General features: G+C 34.2%; 1 protein-coding gene across 1 annotated transcript in view; it reads right to left on the bottom strand.

Annotated features, from left to right (window-relative positions):
• The window catches only part of FMN2 (formin 2), a 372575-nt gene that overhangs the window by 230341 nt on the left and 121275 nt on the right, over window positions 1-20959 (bottom strand). The gene's annotated exons all lie outside the window — the stretch shown is intronic.

Raw genomic sequence — 20959 nt, 5'->3', positions numbered from 1 at the left:
ACAAAGCAGCCAAGAACACTCACATGAAAAATGAGCAAAGGAGAATATAAGCAAATGTGAAACAGTAAAAACAAACTGAATGAGATAACTGAAAATGAAAGAAAAGGCAGAGATATCAATTCCCAGATTCAAGATATCCAATGATTTGATCTATCTGGAGGCAGGGGATCTGTTATTTGGGGCCATGTCATTTCCTAAAATAACAGCTATTTAACTTTGGGCAAGTCCTATAGATCTCTGTTTCCCAATGTGTAGAATATAGTTAATAATCCATATGCAATAGCCCTATAATTTGAGATAAACAATTATGATAACATGCAAGGTATTTTTAAAGTACGAAACATCTCACAAATGTCAGATGTTGTTATATTTAGTAAATAATCCAACAAGTAGCAGTTATATTTTATAATGCTGTAAAAGCACGTAAGTTTATTCTAACAAGAGGAATACCACAGACAATAGAAAGCAATAAGAGATAAACATGTAGAATTAAGAGAGAGAACAATCCACACATTGGTGAATTCCTGTCTTTAGAGATTTATAAAACACTATGTCTCTAGGAATTCTTTAGATATACTGTTGGTCACCTTATAGCTCTCATTTGGATTCAATTTTCTTACTCTGAAAAGATAAATTTGCCTCTTAACCCATTGAGATTCAGAAACAGATAAAGTCTTCTTCAAACTGCCTGATACTATTTCATGAAACAGCAGACATCTTCAGTCTTAACCAGTCTACACTCAGAAGTGAAGAATGCCCATATGGGGTTGTTCAGAGCAAGAGGTTATCAGAGTTTCTTTAGTCCACCCCACAGCCAAAGAGGACTGCAGTCTTATTTACAGGACCACTTTCTCCAGCTCAGATTAACGTTAAGCCTCAGGGCAGGGTGGCCAACCTCACAGGCATCCTCTGACAGCATTCCAAGGCACTGCAGGCCACACAAGGCAGTGACACTGACCATACCCAGAAGTGATATCTCCAGGCTCTCTGGTTGGCACCAGACAATCCTCTCTACTTGGCCAGCCTAGGCACAATCTCAGAAACAAAGCAGGCACAGTTTGGCAATGGGTGAAATGACATTTGACAACTCCTGCTGAAGAATCTAGAAGTCAATCTTGAAAATAAAACACCATCTATTAGGGTACAATTTACCTGCTTCTTAAGTTAGTTGTAAATGTGCCTTTTATCATAGGTATCAAGCTATATTGATACGAGCTACATGCTTTGCCCATCTGCCTTTGTGTCCAAGTCAGCCTTAGGAGACTGGCAGCTGTGGAATTTGGTAAGTTTACCAATAAGAGCCTCTCTGTGATCTCTCTGTCAATCTCCCTCTGTCTCAGTTGTCTTGATACATATTTTATGCTTCAGTTTACAGAGTCATGGTTCCATATTCATGATTTTTCTAACTGGAAGTAAGAACTCCAAGTATGTACAAGTAACTCCTATCTACCTGGATTCATCCATTCCTTCCTCCCTCTCTCCCTTCCTCCCTCCCTCCTTTCCTTCCTTCCTTCCTTCCACATCTCAAGCCCTCTCTGATGTTTCTTTATAACAATGATTTCCTCTACCAACTTCTACCATTAAATATGCCAATATAAATCACTGTTAAATCATAAACCAAGTAAGACATAAAAGATATTTAAAAATGCACACTAAAAGTGATTTGGGAAACTCTAAAATACATGTGACCTGCATGGTTTTGAAAAAAGTATACTCAAACAGAAAGAATGATAACTACCTACCCTTATAAGATCAGCCACATTAGCTTTGATTTTTAGAAAGCAAGCTATTAGGGTGAGGAATGAAGCTCAGTGGTAAACTGCTTACCCACTCTATACACTAGGCCCTGGGTTTGATCCCCAGTATAATCAATGAGGCAAGTTATTAAAAAGATACAGAATTATAGGCCTGTTCTAAATAAAGTCAAATTGAACAGATTAAATACACATCCTAACAGCTAGGTATACATAACATACTCAAAGCAGAACTGCCAACATAATAGCTATTAAGTATTGATCCACATAAGAAATCAATGTTCAATGTAAAAAATTGCAAAATACCCCAAATAAAGAGAGATAGGTTAGCATTTCCTCTACTCAGTTAAGCCTGCCTCCAAAACTTACTTGAATCCTTCACCCTGGACCCCTTGTGCTACCTACATATACACACACTTCTTATAGCATTCTGGACATAATAGAGCACCAAATATAGCATAAAAATCCACCAACAAAAACCAAGGGCACATCATTGGCTTCATAATTTTCTTTAAAGGGGTGAGCTTAAAAGAATTAACAATTCCTTGATTATATCAGTTTCTTTCTTTGCTAAAACTGAAGCATTGAGCGTGACTCTGGCCAGGAAAAATAAATAAATAAAATCAATTTTAAAATAAGAGTCCAAAAGGATCCCAAATAATCTAAAGAGAAGAAGATGGCAGGAGGTCTATATTTTTATTAAAAAAAATATTCTAATAGGTTGTGCTTTCAAATTTCACTTTTTATTTTTAAAATCACAGTAACACACAATAAAAAGTTTAAATAAATTTCACAAGGCTCTTAAATAAAATGCTTTTCTAATTAAAACCAACTATAATAAATCTCCATTCCTTTCTACATTTTAAAGCACAGAAAAAAACATGCAGAAATGTTTAAACTCCTTGAATTTAAAACAATATACAATCTTCTCTTTTATATTCTCTGAACATAGCCTTTAGCCAGGCTAACCAGTTTTGTCATGTAGACTATATGCAAGATATAATTTGGCCCCTTACCAGTTCAAATATCTTTGGTAATTAGAAAACAATGTTTCATTTATCTGATTGCATTCGAGTCTGCTGAACTATATTTTTCCCTTAAGAATTCCCTCTAAAAATCAGGCTTTAGATATGTGTCCTATCTACAATTTTCACATCATGGTTTTAGTATTTAAAATTCAGTGAAAAACCACTACAGGCTAACATTAAAAACTAAAGTATCAGAAAACCATTACATTGTGAATACATGGCCTAAAGGTTTAACAGTGTTGCCAAAAATATTTGTATATGAGAGCTAGGGATGTGGCTCACTGGTACAGCAGCACATGCTTAAGCATGCCCAAGACACTAGATTTGATCCTCAGCTTAAAAAAATAATAACAAACAAAAAAACAAATAAAATATTTGGACATGAAATGTGTCTACAAAATACACATATAAGTATCTCACTTCATATTTCAATGGGAGCTGTTAATTATCCTACATAAAAGATGGGATATAGGTAAGATGAAGGTTAATGACAAATACAAAGGAATAAAAGACTCATATTGAGACCATTTGCACACTTACTATTATTAGTTTATAACCACTATGTATTGAGAAAATATTATTTGACACATAATAAAGAACTTTCTCTTATCCATTCTTTCATTCACTACAAAAGCCAACAAAGTAAATACTATTCTGTCCACATTTTACAGCTGAAGTGACTTGCTCAAGGTCACACATTCTTAAGTGGCAGACCCAGTACATGAACCCAGGCAATCTTACTCTGAAGTCTATCCTTCTTAGGACTCTCTTGCAGTACCATTGGAGCTTTAGTATAGAGGGCACATGCCTACCAAAGAATTTCACACATTTGTGCCTCATTTTCACTATTTCCTCAATGTCCCATGTTGTTCTATACAATTAATATGAACAGATAAAACATAAAGAGAATAAATTGTGTTTAAAAATTGTTAGCTAAAAAGAGACCCTTAAACGGTAACACCCATCCAAAATTCTGTCTTATGTATTATTCAGTTTCAGGCAAATCACCAAAAACAAACAAATAAAAACCAAAATAGTTCCCCTCCTTTGTAGTTATAACAACAAAATTAGAGGAAAAGTTTTTACAGGGAAGAAGTTAATCATTCAGGAAATGAATAATTCACCTAGGATAGATTTTTTTTCCCCCAAAACAATGTCACAGTAAACTTTTAATGATTCAGTAAGTTCAGTTAGTAGATTATGGAGCCTTCTAAGTTTTTCTCCATTCTCTAGTTATTACCTTGCTTGCTTGCTTCCTTCCTTCCTGCCTTCCTTCCTTCCTTCCCCTCCTCTCTCCTTCCTTCTTCTTATTATTTTTGCTCTTCATTTCTGGCTCCATCTAAACAGAGTTTTCTTGTGCATTAGTACTGTGAAGGTATAAGAGTGAGGACTGCATTGGATCCCACACCATGGAGGAAGATATTTTCAGCTTTCTTGAAAGTCTACAATCTTTATTTTTGGAAATGGCATACTGACTAAGCAACTGGCTGATTTTCCAAAGACCTCCTAGAGTTTGGAAGTAAAAGAAAGATAAATAGTGACTTATCAGTGAGTTAATTTATGGTGCTCAATTTTAGAGCATTTTAAAGTTTCAATATGTGACTAAATCTTTACAGACTAATAGTCATCTTTCTGATGGCACCATTTTCAGAGATCATATATTTAGCATGTTCCTTCCTTCAACAATTCCATTTACAGAAACTTACTATATTGTACCAAATAATTCTAACATATCTTATCTAACAATAGCTAAACCAATCATTATTTCTACCTCCCTGAAGATATCTTCAACTCTACTGCTCAAAAGAGTCAAATCAGTGTTTTGTCATTCTATAAATAGTTCTGTGGACAGTGTGTTAATAGAAGGTAAATGAAGTCAGATTAAAATGCTAAGGAGGCAAATCATCTTAAAATTCATTCGGAAGTCATAAAAAGGAATTTTAGAACCAGAGGTTAATTTGGGATTATGAAATTTTGTTTTTCCCAGCTCAGTGTTATTCTCTTGAGTTCAAGGAACAAGCAAATAAAGAAATTCAACTATCCTATGGAATTCTACATATACAACCGAATTCTAAATCTTATTCTGCAATTTCCTTACTTTGCCCTCTAAAGCTGAAGTACTTAGTATTTGGCACATGGTCAGAATTCATTAGTATTCACTAAACAGTCATGAAGTAAATTAATGTCTCGTGGGATCCTTGGTTATCTGACTGCTCCTATGAAATTCCCTTGTGTCACTATGCCATGACTAAATCTGAGGGGAAGACACATGTCTCATTCTGTAAGTGATTCATTGCATCCCAAGATAAAAAGGCCAGCTGGATATTTAATTAGTCTATTTCTAAAAATCCAAAGAAGGGAAAGATACTGAAAATACAAACTAATTAACAAATGTATGACAGCAATTTCTCAGTAGAAAAATTGATAATGGGCGAAACAAAGTTGCATAAAAATTACATGTTTTCTGCAAATGGCTGAGTTAAGTACACCAGCAGCTGATGTGCATGGCTGAACCAAGACTGACCTAAACAATAATAGTAAGCTGTTCATATAAAAATTCCTAAACATTTTCTAAATTGGTAGTAACCCATCTGACTAAATTATCAGCTCAAGAACCACCAGTAACGAGGGTCAGCAGTCAAATACTTGTGGAGACATAATTATCAACTCCAGCCTTCAAATCATTTTTTGTTTTATGAGATAAGAATTAAAAATATGGTCTAAGGCCCCAAAATGGAAATTCTAAGCCCCTCTCATGACTATTCGTAGGTATCTAAAATAAATCACATCCCTCTTATCCTTAGCTACTATTAGTGAACACTAATGGATACTGAATTTGCTGAAGCCATGGAAAGGAAGGGTAACACAACTTTCTGAAGGTGATTCTATAAAGTTAACCCAGAAATAGCAAACAAGAAGAAAAACACAACTTCTGAAAGAAATAGCTGGGACAGTTTATGTGTGACCTTTTCAAAAAGTCTAGTGATTCAGGAACACATCACTTTTAAGGGTAGTAATGGAAACCATAGAGTATCCCATTGTGGGGCCTGTAGTATGCAGTTAAAAGCCTGGAAAGCCTCAACAGATGAATGGATTTTAAAAATGTGGTACATATACACAATGAAAAATTACTCAGTCTTAAAGAAGAATGAAATATGGCATTTGCCGGTAAATGGATAGAGCTAGAGAATATCATGCTAACCGAAGTATGCTAATCCCCAAAACCAAAGACCAAATATTCTCTAGGTATGTGGATGCTAATTTACAATGAGGGTGGGAGGAGGTTAGGGAAGAATAAAGGTACTTTGGATTAGGCAAAGGGGATTGAAAGGAGGGGAGGGGGTACGGGGATAGGAAGGACAGTAGAATGAATTGGACATTATTACCCTTTGTACACACATGATTACACCACCAGTGTGAATCTATATCATGTACAACCAGAAAAAGGAGAAGTTATGCTCCATTTATGTATGATGTGTCAAAGTGCATTCTACTATCATGTATAATTAATGAGAACAAAAAAAAGAAAAAGAAAAAAAACCAAACAACCAAAAAAAAACACCTGGCAAGATTTACTGAAGCTAAAATTTTTCATCCTAAAGAAAATGGACAGTACTAGAGAGGATGACAAAAATCCATTTTCAGGTAACCATCTGAAAGCAAACCACCCTTCTACCAATGGTACATAGTAATTCACTTCTACCTCCTGCAGACAGGAAAAGCTTGAGATTTATAACTTTCACAGATGCAACATTACACAATTAAATCAAAAGCTAATATAAGAAAAAAAAAGCCAAATGAATATCATGGCAATTTTAACTTCATCCCACATTGATATTTTGGCCTTGAAGTGCCTCTGTTCAATCATGCAAGGATGACATCTGGGCACTGTTTCTAACTTGTGTCTAAGAGGAAAGGGTTATTCCTGATTTGTTGTAGTGCCTCAAGATTTCTCCTTCTCCATTTCCCATTTTAGAACTAAAAGTCAAAGGCTAGTCAATTAGAGGCAAGAAAAAATATTCTGAGTTTGTATAACTGGCTTGCTACCAATATGAATGGAAAAATAATGTTTGTGCCTGGCATGGTTGCACACACCTATAATCCCAGGAGTTTGGGATGCTGAGGCAGGAGGATCACAAGTTTTGTTTTTTTTTTTTTAAGAGAATTTTATTTTTAATATTTATTTTTTAGTTCTCGGCGGACACAACATCTTTGTTGGTATGTGGTGCTGAGGATCGAACCCGGGCCGCACGCACGCCAGGCGAGCGCGCTACCAGTTGAGCCACATCCCCAGCCCAAGAGGATCACAAGTTTAAAGCCAGATTCTACAACTTAGTGAGGCCCTAAGCAATTTAACAAGACTCTTCTCAAAATAAAAAAAAAAAAAAAAAAAAAAATGAAAAGGACTGGAAAAGTACCCCTGGGTTCAATCCCTAGTAGAGAGAGAGAGAGAGAGAGAGAGAGAGAGAGTTTGTAAAGAGCAGAATAAGCCCCAATAACCCCCAGATTCTCCAGAAGGATGACATGACAGGAAACACATTAAGTTGTCCTTATCTGATTCAATATGCTTTTCTAATTATAATTAAATTGTGGGGAGGTCAATACACACATCTTTTAATTTTAATTTTGGGGGACTCCAGAAAAGATTTTTTTCACACATCCTCTAAAGCACAAGTCATGATTATTGTCTAACATCATAATCATGGCAAGTATGAATATGTCCCTTTGTGACAGGAAAGAAACCACATGAAACTGAGACTGGATTTCAGTTTAAAGAAATGCAAACTGGAATTTCCATATACATTGCTCAGGTGCACTCACTCTTGCAAAGCCAATTTCCCTTTTCTCTACAGTGGGTTTTCCCATTTTGGGAAGATCTCTATACCCCCTGATAATCTTTTCCAAGAGAAGTTCTGCCTAATGTGTAACTGGCACTTCCTTGTCTTTTCTCATCATTTCTCTTCTTTTCAAGTTCATCAGGAAGAAAGTCAGGTGGATGAATGTCATCTAAGAAGGTCATTAATGCAAAAATATTCAATAATTTTTTTGAATTTTTTTTCTGCCTTTTTCCCTCCTGCTTTGTCCCAATAGAAAATCCAGCTGATTTTTTTTTCCAGGTTAAAGAAAGTCTCAACAGAATATCTGAAAAGGAATGAATTAATTGTCACTACTATCCATGAATTAAAAGTCCTTATTAATAAAATGGGTCCAGGAAGAAAAAATGAACTCATGACCTGAAGTAATTCTATCCCTACACACATCCCTTTCTCCATCTGAAAGGTTGACTCATATATGTCTTAAACTTAAGTAACTATGAATTGTAAAGACTGCTGCTGCCATGAACATTGCCAACTGTTATGATAAGCCCATTTCCAAAGTCTTCAGATCACAGGTGTGAAATGGTCCACTGGGCTTGTGTACATTAGGAGGAGATCAATGTGCCATGTTTGAGAAGATATACTTCTGATTCTTTTGATGAACAAATAATGTTACTCCCTCCAATAACTACCATGGTGTTAATTTAAAAAAAAAAATCAATAACACAATCTTAGCAAAAGACTTGATTTAACAAGTTTTGAGAAGAAAATTTTAAATTAAAATAGACCCATATAAAGTAGTTTCCTAATAAATTAAGGGTCTATTAAACCTAATGAGTCAATTTTAAAAAGCATGAGAAATAAACTGAAAATTTACAATAGCTTACATTTAAAAAACATAATATTGATGTGAGTAAACACATGAAAATGAATTTATGAGAAAAACAGCAAGACCTCAGTAAGATGAATAAGAAAGAAAATGACAACAAGGACAGATTCAGCATAATCCTGGGTGGCCCAGTAGGAAAAAAATATATATATATAGCAGACTATTATGAGGGAAGAATGGTATGGTTATTAAAATAGGACAGTAAAATCTGTGAAACCATATTGGTAACCTCAAAAATGGCAAACATGACTCATTAAGTTGGATTAAGAAAAAAACAGGGCAAACTACAAACAAACAACAAATTACTATTTGGCATGAGTCATCTGTTATATATTCTTTCAAGAATTTCACATGCAATATTGGTCTCCTTAATTGAAATGCTAATTGCATCTCTACATGGAATATAAAAAAAAAAGAATACAAATTCTTGAACAATCTGAAATTTTAAGTGTAGTTAAGAAAGCTGTGCTCATTCTTCATAGAAATATTGGAGGCTAAAATAGCCTGGATTTTAAAAAATAAAGTATATAAAAAATAATATCTTTAAGTAAGTTTTTAATTCCATGTGTTGCATGATTTCAAATTAGGAAGAAGTAGTAGTAAATGGAAGAGATTCAGTTACATTCATGTTCAGATACTTGGTTTAATACAGAGTAGAGATAACACTACTTCCTGCCAGAGTAAAGGAAGCATATGGAACATGTTATCAGGAAGGAAATCAAGCAATGAGGATAAATGAGTTCAAGAAGCATTTTGGAGAATGGGAACTTTTTAAAGGGACAAACTCTAAACGATGATAAAGACCTGATAATGTGACAAGAGGATATATTCCTAACCACTATTTCTGGCCTATGAAGACATTTATTGAAACATATAACACCAGAGAGGATCACCTTACATAAGTGGTTTACTCTGTTTATGTAGAAAATCTCTCAATAAAGTAAATCTTAAATCTGAAAATGTCAACTGCTGAATAAGTTTAAAACGTAATTATCATTTCTGGTCATTACTGTAAGCATTCCAAGTTCCTCATATATCATTCTGGATTAAACTGTTCAAAGTCTTGAACTTCTATGCCTGCAAATCTCTACTTAGAAGCTGTTTTTTCCTCCTCAATACAAAATTCTTATTTGGCCAATGTAATAATTTCTTTTAAACACTAATGTCTACTTTGTGTCACCAAAATATTCCCAATAAACTCAAACCATCTTGCCATTTGACTATTTCCTTCATCTGCATTTTATAATGATCAATGAAATATAACAAAGCTTTTTGAACTTGGTAGAAAACTATGGAAGTATTTATTTTATTTATTTAAAATTGTTTTTTTTTTTTTTTTTAGTTTTAGATGGACACAATACCCTTGTTTTATTTTTCTATTTTTATGTGGTGCTGAGGATTAAACACAGTGCCTCAGATGTGCTAGGCAAGCACTCTACCACTGAGCCACAACCCCAGCCCCCTAATCATTTTAAAAGGGAAAAAAACTGTTTTGGTCTTTTATTATCTATTGGAAGATTTGACAATGACAGATTTTGTTTGTTTGTTTGGTTCCTTGGTTTTGGAATATCTCCCTATCTACCTGCTTCATGTGTGGCAATATGCAAAAGAAATACCTAGCATTATTGAAATAGGAAAGCTTTACTTATTAAAAAAAAAAAAAAGTCAATTTGCCATCACCAGGGGACTATTACAACCTAACTGTTAAAACAAAACAAGTTAATTTGTCTTTCCTTGCCAGTCCAAAGGAGACTTGCTCAAAGCCAATTTTTATGGAGTCTGTTGCCAATCTAGGCCATAAAAGAAAGACTGATAATTTAAAAAGCACTCAGCTTCAGGTACATCTCAACTCAAATTCTGGATTCTAGTGGTGCTTGAAGAACATGCTAGTTTCTTTTTGGCACTAGAAAAAAAAGCAGGAAAAATTCCATCCTAATTATGAAAAGCTTTACTTATAATGGTAATTGATTTAAGTACATAAACCCTTAGTAAAAAGGACAAGTAAAAAATCAACATTCTATGGAAAATTATTAAAAGAAAAAATAGTGTTTTTAAATTATAGTATGGTTAAGAAACCATGAAGAGTTTACCTCTATGTTTAATAAATAATTTTTATGACATTAGAATCCATATGGAGAAATATACAAAAGTATAAACTTAAAGATTGCCATATAAATCAATAAAAGGAAAATGTTGACTATATTTCTGCTAATGTACATCTCAAGACATACTGATTTTTATGGCTATCTGGAAAAATAAAATAAAATAAATTATGCCTGAATACTTTGCAAAGCTTCCAGGACCTCAACTCTTTCAGCTCTTATTTCAGCCCCATTTATACTGCTCTCACTTTCTTTCCCATAAATGTTTTAGTAGCCACATTTATGTCATAGTTACTTAAATGCATTTCCTACACTTGATATTTTTAAAGACATTTTTTACTCTATTTAAAATCTATTAATTATATAAGGATAGCATTGGCACTTCCTTCATTTCTAAACCTGACATAACACCACATGAAATGACAATAGAACCACCAAACTTAGTCATTTTGTTTTGTTTTGAGGCTAAACATATATAAACAGTACACTGGTACTATAAAGCATCTAATTGAGTTCTGACTCTTCTATGGAGGCATTGTTAAACTGTGCCACCAAGAAATGAATGTGTTTGGGGCTTCATGTTATATACGTGTATAAAGGGCAAATTGATCCCTGAAAGAACATCAATCACTGAGCATACATCACTGCATGGAGTGGGGGTTGGGATATGAGAGGGGGAGGAAGGAAGAAGAGAAAGAGGTTGGAGGAAAGGAGGGGAGAAGGAAGGAGAGGCAGAGAAGGGCATTGAGAAAGAGTAGCAGAGAGAGAGGAAGGGAAGAAGGGGTCTAGAGTCAGGAGGGAAAGAGGAGGTTATCAGCAGGGGAAGAGTCAGTACATGTAAGTGAGCTTAAAAGTGACAGTATGGGCAATTTTAACCTATTCACTTAAAGTTAGGTTCAATAGTGCGAATCTCCCATACCATGTCTGTTCAATATGTAAGTTAAAACACAGAGGCATTTAGATTTGGCTTTCAAACCTCTTTCCTAAGTGAGGGTTTGACAGAAGAAAGATCCTTCAAACTTTCATCAAAACAAGCAATAAAACCAGTTTACAGTCAAATGCAAAACCAACAGTGGAGCTAACCTTCATAAACACAGCAAATCTACCCTCTGGGGGATTCTGGTGACTGTATCCAGGAGCATTTGCTGGAAGGCCAACAAGGGCTTCCTAAAGGGGTTTTAATCATATTCCCAGGGCCCATATTTCTAAAGAGAAAAGTCACAGTTCATATATCTTTAGTCTCTTCATCAAAAGCAAAGAGAAAAGATACATTTCTCTTCTGGAGGTTAAGGGACTCTTGCCTATAAAACTATATTGTTCTTTAAGTTAAAAGCTGCTTACACTCTCAACCATTTATTTTTTAGAGGAAAAGTTTATCTTAAAATCTCTTGAGCTTGAAAATATATTACTTATCCAGAAATTAACATCTGACATCACGGTTTTCTATGGGTAACTAGAGCTACCAGGAAAATATTAACTTTCTCTTATGAAAAGTAGATGTTTACTGGCAAATACATGCATAAGTAGGATAAGACTTGTAATTCTTTATTGAAATCCAAATGGCTGCACATTTTTACATTCCCACCAGCAGTGGGTTCTAATTTCCCACATCCTTAAGCATATTAGTTACTGTCTTTTTGGTTGTAGCCATTCTACTACATATTAAGTGGTGCTACACTATTAGTTTTGATTTTCATTATCCCAGGGCTAATAATGCTTAATATTCTTTGGTGTGCTCTATTGGTCAGTGATACATCCTCTTTGGAAAAATGTTAATTCGAATCCTTTGCTTTTATTTTAAACATGTTGTTCTGTTTTGGTGGTGGTGGATGTCAGGGTATAGGGAGTTCATTATATAGTCAGAATATTAACTACTAATCAGATTTGTGATTTGCAGATATTTTCTTCCATTTTGTAAGTTGGTTATCTTTTTAGTTTATTTATAGCACAAAATCGTTAATTTTTATGCAGTCCAATTTATTATTTCTTTTGTCATATATGTAAAATTGAAGTCACATCTAAGACACCATTACCTAACCCAATGTAAAATTTAAACTTAAGTTTTCTTCTGAGTTCTACAGTTTTAACTCTTACACTTAAGGATATGTGTCTTTTTTAATTAGCTTTGTTAATGGTATAAGCTGGAGGTTCAATTTCATCCTTTTGCATGTGGATATCCAGTTGTCCCAACACCATTTGTGGAATAAATTTACTTTTCCTTACTTACTTTTATTGTTCTCTTCATTCTTTCCTACATATTTGAGTTACCATCTGGTGTCATTTTCTAATTCCAATACAGTGCTGTTTCTACACTTTGCTTTTATATTGTTATTCTCAAACATGACACTCCTGTATGTGATAGGCGCAACAATACATTGTTTTATAGAGTTTTTAAAATAAGCCAAGAGGAAAAAATTTTTTTAACTATGTATTATATTTTATATAGATAAAATTATGTTCAAATAAATCTGAAATTATTTGTTTTTTTTTTTTTGTGTGTGTGTGTGCATGTCTCATATCTGTTGATGGTGAATACTGTATATTTAAGATACATAGTATAGCAATCCCAAATGCTCATGTCCTCTTCTCTACCCTACAGCTTTTCTGTTGTAGTATGCTAATTTGTGTAATCCAGACTGCTTCACTGAACTCCATTTCTACCACAGTGTGTAGTCAGCCTTTCCTGCACAGTTTCCATACCACAGATGTCGGTGACATTATTTTAAGCCTGGCTTCCTAGGAGCTGCTCCTGAATCTAAGTAGTCTATTCTTCAGTCAGTGTTTGGACAGAGGTATGTTCAAGACTTGGGCCAAATGAAGCTTCCACTTGGTTTCGATGAGTCTGTGTGAAGATAGAGAATGCTTTCATGTGTGTACCAAGTCTCGTTCTCATTTGTGCTAGAGTGAGTACAGCCCAACACAGAGCACAGGCTTCCTGACTCCCAGAGGTGACTGTGACCCCTGGAAGACCCTTCTTGGCTTTCTCTTTCCCTGGTTCTCCATACTTGCCTACAGGAGGGCTTCTGCAACAGGGGACTGAGGAAGCTAAAATGCCAGCATGGCAAGGCCACAAAGTTGGAGGAGAGGGAGCCGCTGTCTTCTTGGCTGCACATGCCTAAAATAGAGCGGATCTGGAGGTGGCTGGTAATGGACTGGGTCACGGAAATGTCACAGACTCTCACCCTTCTAAATTTTAGTAGATTTTCTTAACTTATTGTTTCTCCATTTCCTATACAACTTAAGGACAATTTCCAAAGACTTTCAATAAAATTTTTATATAATTTTCACCAGTTAAATTATTGTTTTGCAGATAAGAGGGGTCAATAAGTTTATCATTCTACTTATAAAATACCTCTAAATGGCTCATTAAAGTAATATTTCAGATAGTTTCAAGTTACAAATTAAGTAATTTTGACAATTCTTATGTTGACATTTGACAAAAAATAAGCAGAAACATTAGAAATCATCCATTGCAAACATGATTTTGAAAAAGAAACAATTATGTTTCAACTAAATAGAGGCTTAAATTTCAAAAAAATTAAGGACATAAATAAGAACATCAATTTTTCTTCTAAGTCTTAAACATGTATCTTCAAATGATCAGAAACATTTTCAGTTTAGGTCACCCTGAATCTGATTATGGTGTACATAATCAGATCAATGTCACCGACCTTCCCTCCACCAAAAAAAAAGTAGGAATTATCGTTATTGTAACTATGTGAGTCAAACAAGAAATAAAATCCTCCTCTTTCTGGGATTATCCAAAATCCTGTTGCTGTCCATGGTAAAGAAACATACATTGTTATTAGTAACATGGAACTAAAATAAACTTCAGGTCTACTTTATCTAGATTTGATTCTTACACTTATTCCAAAAAAAAAAAAAAAAAATGACAACCCTGAAGACACAGTAGGAGGAAGAGAAGGAAGCAAGTTCAGGGAAGGGAAAGGAATATGAATGATCCATGTTCGCATTCCTGACAATCTCAAACAGGAGATTGAGATACACAGGAGCCTGCTGCAACGTTGACTGATTTACTGAGGTTTAAGACAAGCCTTAAGGAAATCTTTACTCACTACTTTATTCTTGAAAATCACCCCTTAATCCTCTCTCCACATCTAATCCAAATAAATTCTTGAAGGCCCACTTCAACTTGCATCCCCTCCACACAGCCTTTATCTCAAGTCAGCCTACACACTCTCTCCAACTCCTAACCACCCACAGTACTTACCACCTTACGTCTATAGTATAGAACTAAAGATTAATTCAATGATAGGCACTTGAATTACTAAATAATTGTCTTTTTTTTTTTTTTTTTTTTTGGTTCTAGTAAGTTAGTCCTCCAGAGAACCTCTGTGCCCTCTCTGCTATATTTAGCTTATTTTCTCTGCTATACTCGCTGCTGAAATGGATAAACCCTGCTGCCTCAGATCAAAAAGAAAGATGCAACAGTGAAAGTTGTGCTTTCATCCTTTGGCTTCACCAGTGAAACAAAAAAGAGCTCCCTGTCTTTACTTTGCTGCTTGGGCTCTCTGCAACAGTCCTTCCATTCTACATTGGTGGTATTCAGAAAACAATCTCCCATCATCTGCTCCCAGATCATACCATTATACCTTGCTCTACACTCTTTCTTCAGTAGCTGTGGACCTGGATAAATAGTATATCCCAGCCATTAAAATTCAATACCCCATTCTTACATATCTAGTCTAACAGAATCTTAATAACACTATATATATATATATATATATATATATATAAAGTCCAAAAGAATTACCTTCAGCATTATGATTAAATTGTATACAATTCTAAGGCTCAATTAACCAAATATAATTTCCCTAGTACAAAATCTCACAGGGTCAAGGACCATTAGCTTAATTACATTTCTTTTTTATTATGTTGTTGGAAATTTTTTTAAGCTATTTACTAAGAAGTATAAAAGCAATTTGGGCTGAAATAAAATAAAAAATATAAGTTGTTATTGTTGCATTCTTTGAATTGATTGGGTATGCTCTACAAATAGTTATAGGAATAGCATCTTCAAAAAATAATAAATCTTTCAACATCTAAAACAAATCCAGATTCCACAAAACCTATGTTTGTCTAATTATAGCTTTGTATTTTGATGTGGTTTTCTATGTAAATAGATTTTTAAGAATTGCAATTGGAATGTATTCTATTAAAAGCAGATGTTAAAAGTTACAAAGTACCAAATGTTTATTATGCATCCCCAAAAACAAATCTAAATTGCCTTATTATAAGATATTTAGTGTTCAGACACACTTTTAGGTCTGCAGCATAAAAGACAAAGTAACTGTCTAAATCAAACTAACAAAAGTTTTGCCAGCTACAACTCAAAGAATTAATGCCAATACAAACACTCTGCTTCATCTACTCAGATTATCATTTACACCCTGAACATGGAAATTTCTATTGACTATGATAAAACATAACTTAAAAATACTTGCAATCAGCAAATAAAATAGAAACAGGAATTCACAATTCAACACTTCTCTTTTCCTTTGCATGGCAGTCAGTATTACAGCAACAAGCAATATTTGAAGTGCAGTACACACATTCCCCCAACATCAACATAACAAGAAGTCTTTTAATAACATTTCATGTCAAAATGAACCACAATGTATAACTATAGTGCACTTAAAAAGTCTTTTAAAAAGAATATTGGAGGTGGGCTGAGGTTGTGGCTCAGTTGGCAAAGTGCTTGCCTTACACATATGAGGCACTGGGTTCGATCCTCAGCACCACATAAAAGATAAATAAACAAAATAAAGATATTGTGTCCACGTATAACTAATATATATATATATATATATATATATATATATATATATATATATATATATATATATATATAAAAGAATCTTGGAGCTATTCCACATGCATTCCCAAATAAGACCAGTTAAATGATGAATGCTTCTTTTCCCATCATTATTGTAAATTTTTACAACATAAAAAAATGCTTTTTATGGAGTATTTGGTAAAGTCATCAAGTACAACAAAGAGACTGAACAGGATACAAATTTCTAATTCCTTAACATTTACATCTGTATTAGATATGAATCCCTTCACTACCTCTCCTTAATAAGCAGCAGATTTAACTATTTTTATAATCATACTTCCAGAGGTTAAAGCCCAACAAATTTAACTATTGTAAAAAATTTTTCTCCACAAATCTTTGGGAACAACACTTAATCTAAGAAATAGAAGAAATACATGATGAGATTCATTTGTTTTGCACTAAATGGTTACACAAATGTCAGTTACATATTTTAAAAATAACACAGATTCCTCTTATTTACTCTTGCTAACTTCTGTGGGCAAATTTACATTGTGGGTAGCATGTTCCTTTACAGATCTTATAAGCATGATTAGACATTATTTACTTTAGGGATGTTTTACAGAGATGGTTCTTTTTGTGTCGTGGGGTGAAAAAAAGTTATCATCAGTTGATGTTTGGGGAAATTTAACCAAAGTGGCTGTCTACCTCTAACCACTATTTATATGCCACTCAGGCAAATGGCCCTCATTTTTTTATTGCTTATAGAAGCCTATGTGTCTAAAGCTCACATCATTCAGATAAACTTTTATTTAACTGGGCAAATGTCATGGTTGGTGGTATCATAGTTTATGTACTTATCAAAATCTGTTAGAATATGGAAAAAATTTTCAAAGTGTATCCACATAAATTCTAAAATAAAATTTAGTTATTTAAATACTGAACATATATGAAAACAAATACAAATTCAAATCTTTTTTAAAGTACATATTCTGGTCTCCACATAAATAAAAAAAACTACATTTATATAAAAATACTTCACATCCACATTTAAGACTTAATTAGGAAAACATAGGCTCTGAAACCAGATAGCTGGAATTAGAACCCAAGTTTTTGGCCCCTTACTAACCCTGGAACATAACAGAATTCTGCTAATATTTCAGTTTTCTGTAGTATAAACAGAGAACAACAGTATCTGTCTCACAGGAGTATGAGGACTGAGTTAACAGAAGTAAAGTGCTAAGAACAGTAACTGGGAAGTGGTAAATAATGGGTAGAATATGACTTAAGGTTGCTATGATTATTGTTGTGGTTGTCCCATTACTATTAGTCCTACTACCATGTTTATCAAAATATATTTTGCCATGATCTCATTGGACACGAGATTAACCATAAAATTACATTTTTTTAGGCAGTTCTTATTACCAAAATCATTCCAAAGTAAATCCTCTCACTTTCCTGCTCATAAGATTAGGTTAAATTTAATTTAATCTGTATGATTATGAAAGATCCTGAGGTGACATAGGGTTATTATCCAATAATCCACACTAATAATCACTGATTTATCTGACAATAGAAAGTGAACTCATTTATAAGCTCTGGAACATTTCTTAAAAATGGGCAAGTATGTAAGCCAAGTGTCAAGGTTTAAACACAAGGCATCGTATACGGTCCCTTTTTTAAATTTTTCTTTTTATTCCTTAACAGATAGGTTGTTGATGTTTTGAGTTAGCAGGTTAATATAGTCTAATTGACTACCATATAGCTTCTTAGCTAATCTCCTTATGAGTATTATTACAAAGTAAAATAAGTATGAATGAAGAAATTATCACAGAACAGACTTGGATTCATGTTTCATGAGAAAAATATAAAATGCTTTGTCTTCAGTTCTTTTGAGGAAAGGATTTAGAACTCCAAGATATTCATCATTACTATGAATCTGGGTATTCAGAAAACAAACTTGTTTCTCCTTATACCAAAGGGCAATGTACAATGTGCCCAGCTGAGGAATCGTCTATTATCACACAGAAAATGTCTGCTGCGACAGTAAAAACAGCACAGGCACCTCGTTAAATACCAGTGTATTTGAACAGTCTTACTTTCAAGAAGACAGATCACAGAAAAATTATTTGGCTATTTTTAAATATTTAAAGAAAAACAGAACTTCTAGCTTCCATTGTATATAAGAAGAATTGCTTGAAATACTGCCATAAACATTTGCCACAGCATTAAAGGCTATTAATTTTACTGGAAATGAATCATGAGGTACCAAAATGTCTACGCAGACAATCAGTGTATATTTCCCATTAAAAGGAAAACTATTTGCATGCATCCTCAAAATACACTTTCCTTAAACAAAATTCTAAGTGTCTCAAGGAAATGGAATGTATAGATTTTTCTTCCAAATACAATGAAGTTAAATAAAATTATGTTTCTTCAGTAATGTATTGCTTCTATATTATCTAATATACAGGGGGAAAAAGTTTTTATCCCTCCAAAACCAGATCTGAAATGCAGAGATCAGTACTAAGACCCAGGCCAAGGAGTTGCTGAACAAGCTTATCGAGAGTCATGACAGAGACTGTTTCATAATCCTTGTTTGAAGCTGAAGGTCAACAGTAGCATCCATAAGCACAAATTAAGACACTGGCAAAGTCTCTTACCCACAATTTTTGAAATGTCTGGATAGAGTCAGATGATTATGCTGGGATGATGCTCAATATAGATGCATCATTAATAGGCAAAGAGGTCATTTGATGTCAACTACATCAAAAAATACATAATATTTCAGGAAGTTAAAAATTGACTGCTATGTTAAGTAAAGCATGAAATCATATCATTTTGGGTAAAATATGAAATTTTTTCCTTGTCTGAATTCCCTTGGCAAAAAGAGGGGTATTGAGAGGGAGGAAGAACATCCTTTATTTTTCTGAGTATTTATTCCCTTGACAAGAGACTGCCCATGCCACATATGTCCACTTGTCAAGTGACAGTTGTAGCTGCCTGAGTCTCCTTGACGTCTGTACTCTCTACCCATACTCCTTGCCCAGACAACTTTCCCACCTCTGATACAGTCCATGAGAAGAGATGTGAAGATGACTCAGCCTCAGAGCACTGTATGAAAATATGCCATGGAAAATATTTGCAAAATAAATATCTCTACCAGAGAAAATATGATTTTCCATTGACCTCTATTCCCCTTAACATTGTTACCTTGGACTTATTATTATGACATGGATGATTTTCTGGTTTTTAATCATTACGGAACATAGTCTATGGACTTGATTTACATATTAAAGCTATTTGACAGAAATGGAAATTTAAATAGTGAAATCAAAGAATAAACTCTCAATATGGAAAATAACTGGGCTGTAAACATCTCTTCTTATCTGCCCTCTCTCATTTTATATATGAGCATTATTTCAGTTGGATTCAAGCATGAGTAGCAGTCAAGTCCTGCAATTAGGAAACAGAGCACATAAGCAAAGCAGAATCAATCTCTATACTCTTGAGAAACGTGTCAATAACTACATTTGTAAAGTCTTCCTCCCTCAGTTGGCTAGTATGTTAATTTAACAAATATTTATTGAGTACCTACAATGTAATGCTTTTGAAAATAGTTCTGAGGATAGTTTTGAGAATTTCGACCATATCATGTTTGGGTTTGTATCCTTCTGAGATTAATGAAATGTCTGGGATAAGCCTGCCCACCCAATCAGCTATGGGCCCTTGGGATCTGGCTGTCCCATTCAAATCCATCCTTTCCTAGTTGAAATCCACCATATACAACTGGTAGAAGGTGTCTGTTCTGAAATAAATATTAACAAAAAGAACTTTGGGTCATATGCCTAGCTTCAATTTCCAGGCCAGAGGCAAAAATTCAAGAATCACTCCATTATCTGGCACTCATATGGGGACACTGGCCTCTTTCTCCCACATTTCCCTCCCAAGACCCGGCTGCTTGCCATTTCTTTATATTCATTGTACTCTTTCCCACCTCCTGCAGTAGTTAACAAATGCAGATGCTCCCCAATTCAGGGTGATGGTTGGACAATTCCTAATATCTGGAGCTCATTACTGTGGCATTTTACTATACCTTCCTAAATGCCACCCTGGAGAAATTTGAAATACCATTTCATGATCAAGTTCAAAGAATGTAGTCCTTGAAAAAGTTGTTTGGAAATGCTTTTCTCCAAATGCATCATTCTTTTTTTTCTGACTCATGTCATGCAATGAAGATGTTAAAAGTGGATATAAAACTTTCTTCCATGTTTCAAGTACAGTGTGACTGTTCAGCTGGGTTTTAATTGCATCCATTTCAGTTATAAGGCAGCAAAAACACATCATCGGTTACTACAGACTGAACTTCTTACTTGCTTGTTTTTCTCTGTCCACTCTTGCCTTTCTTTCCATCCATACTAGCACTCAGGTCAATTTAAATCAAGTAAAAACTGATTTCCAGACAAATAATTCTGGAAAGAAGCAAAGGCTGTGATTTTGGAAATATGAAAGAGTTAGAACATTATTAACTTAATGGAGTTGATCATTTTTTGTTCCATCTGGACTAGTCTTAAA

Source organism: Spermophilus citellus, assembly GCF_964194105.1.
Source record: "Spermophilus citellus genome assembly, chromosome: 6".
NCBI classification, from domain to species: Eukaryota; Metazoa; Chordata; class Mammalia; order Rodentia; family Sciuridae; genus Spermophilus; species Spermophilus citellus.
Note: the sequence above shows the minus strand (reverse complement) of the source record. Positions and strands in the feature narration are given on the sequence as shown.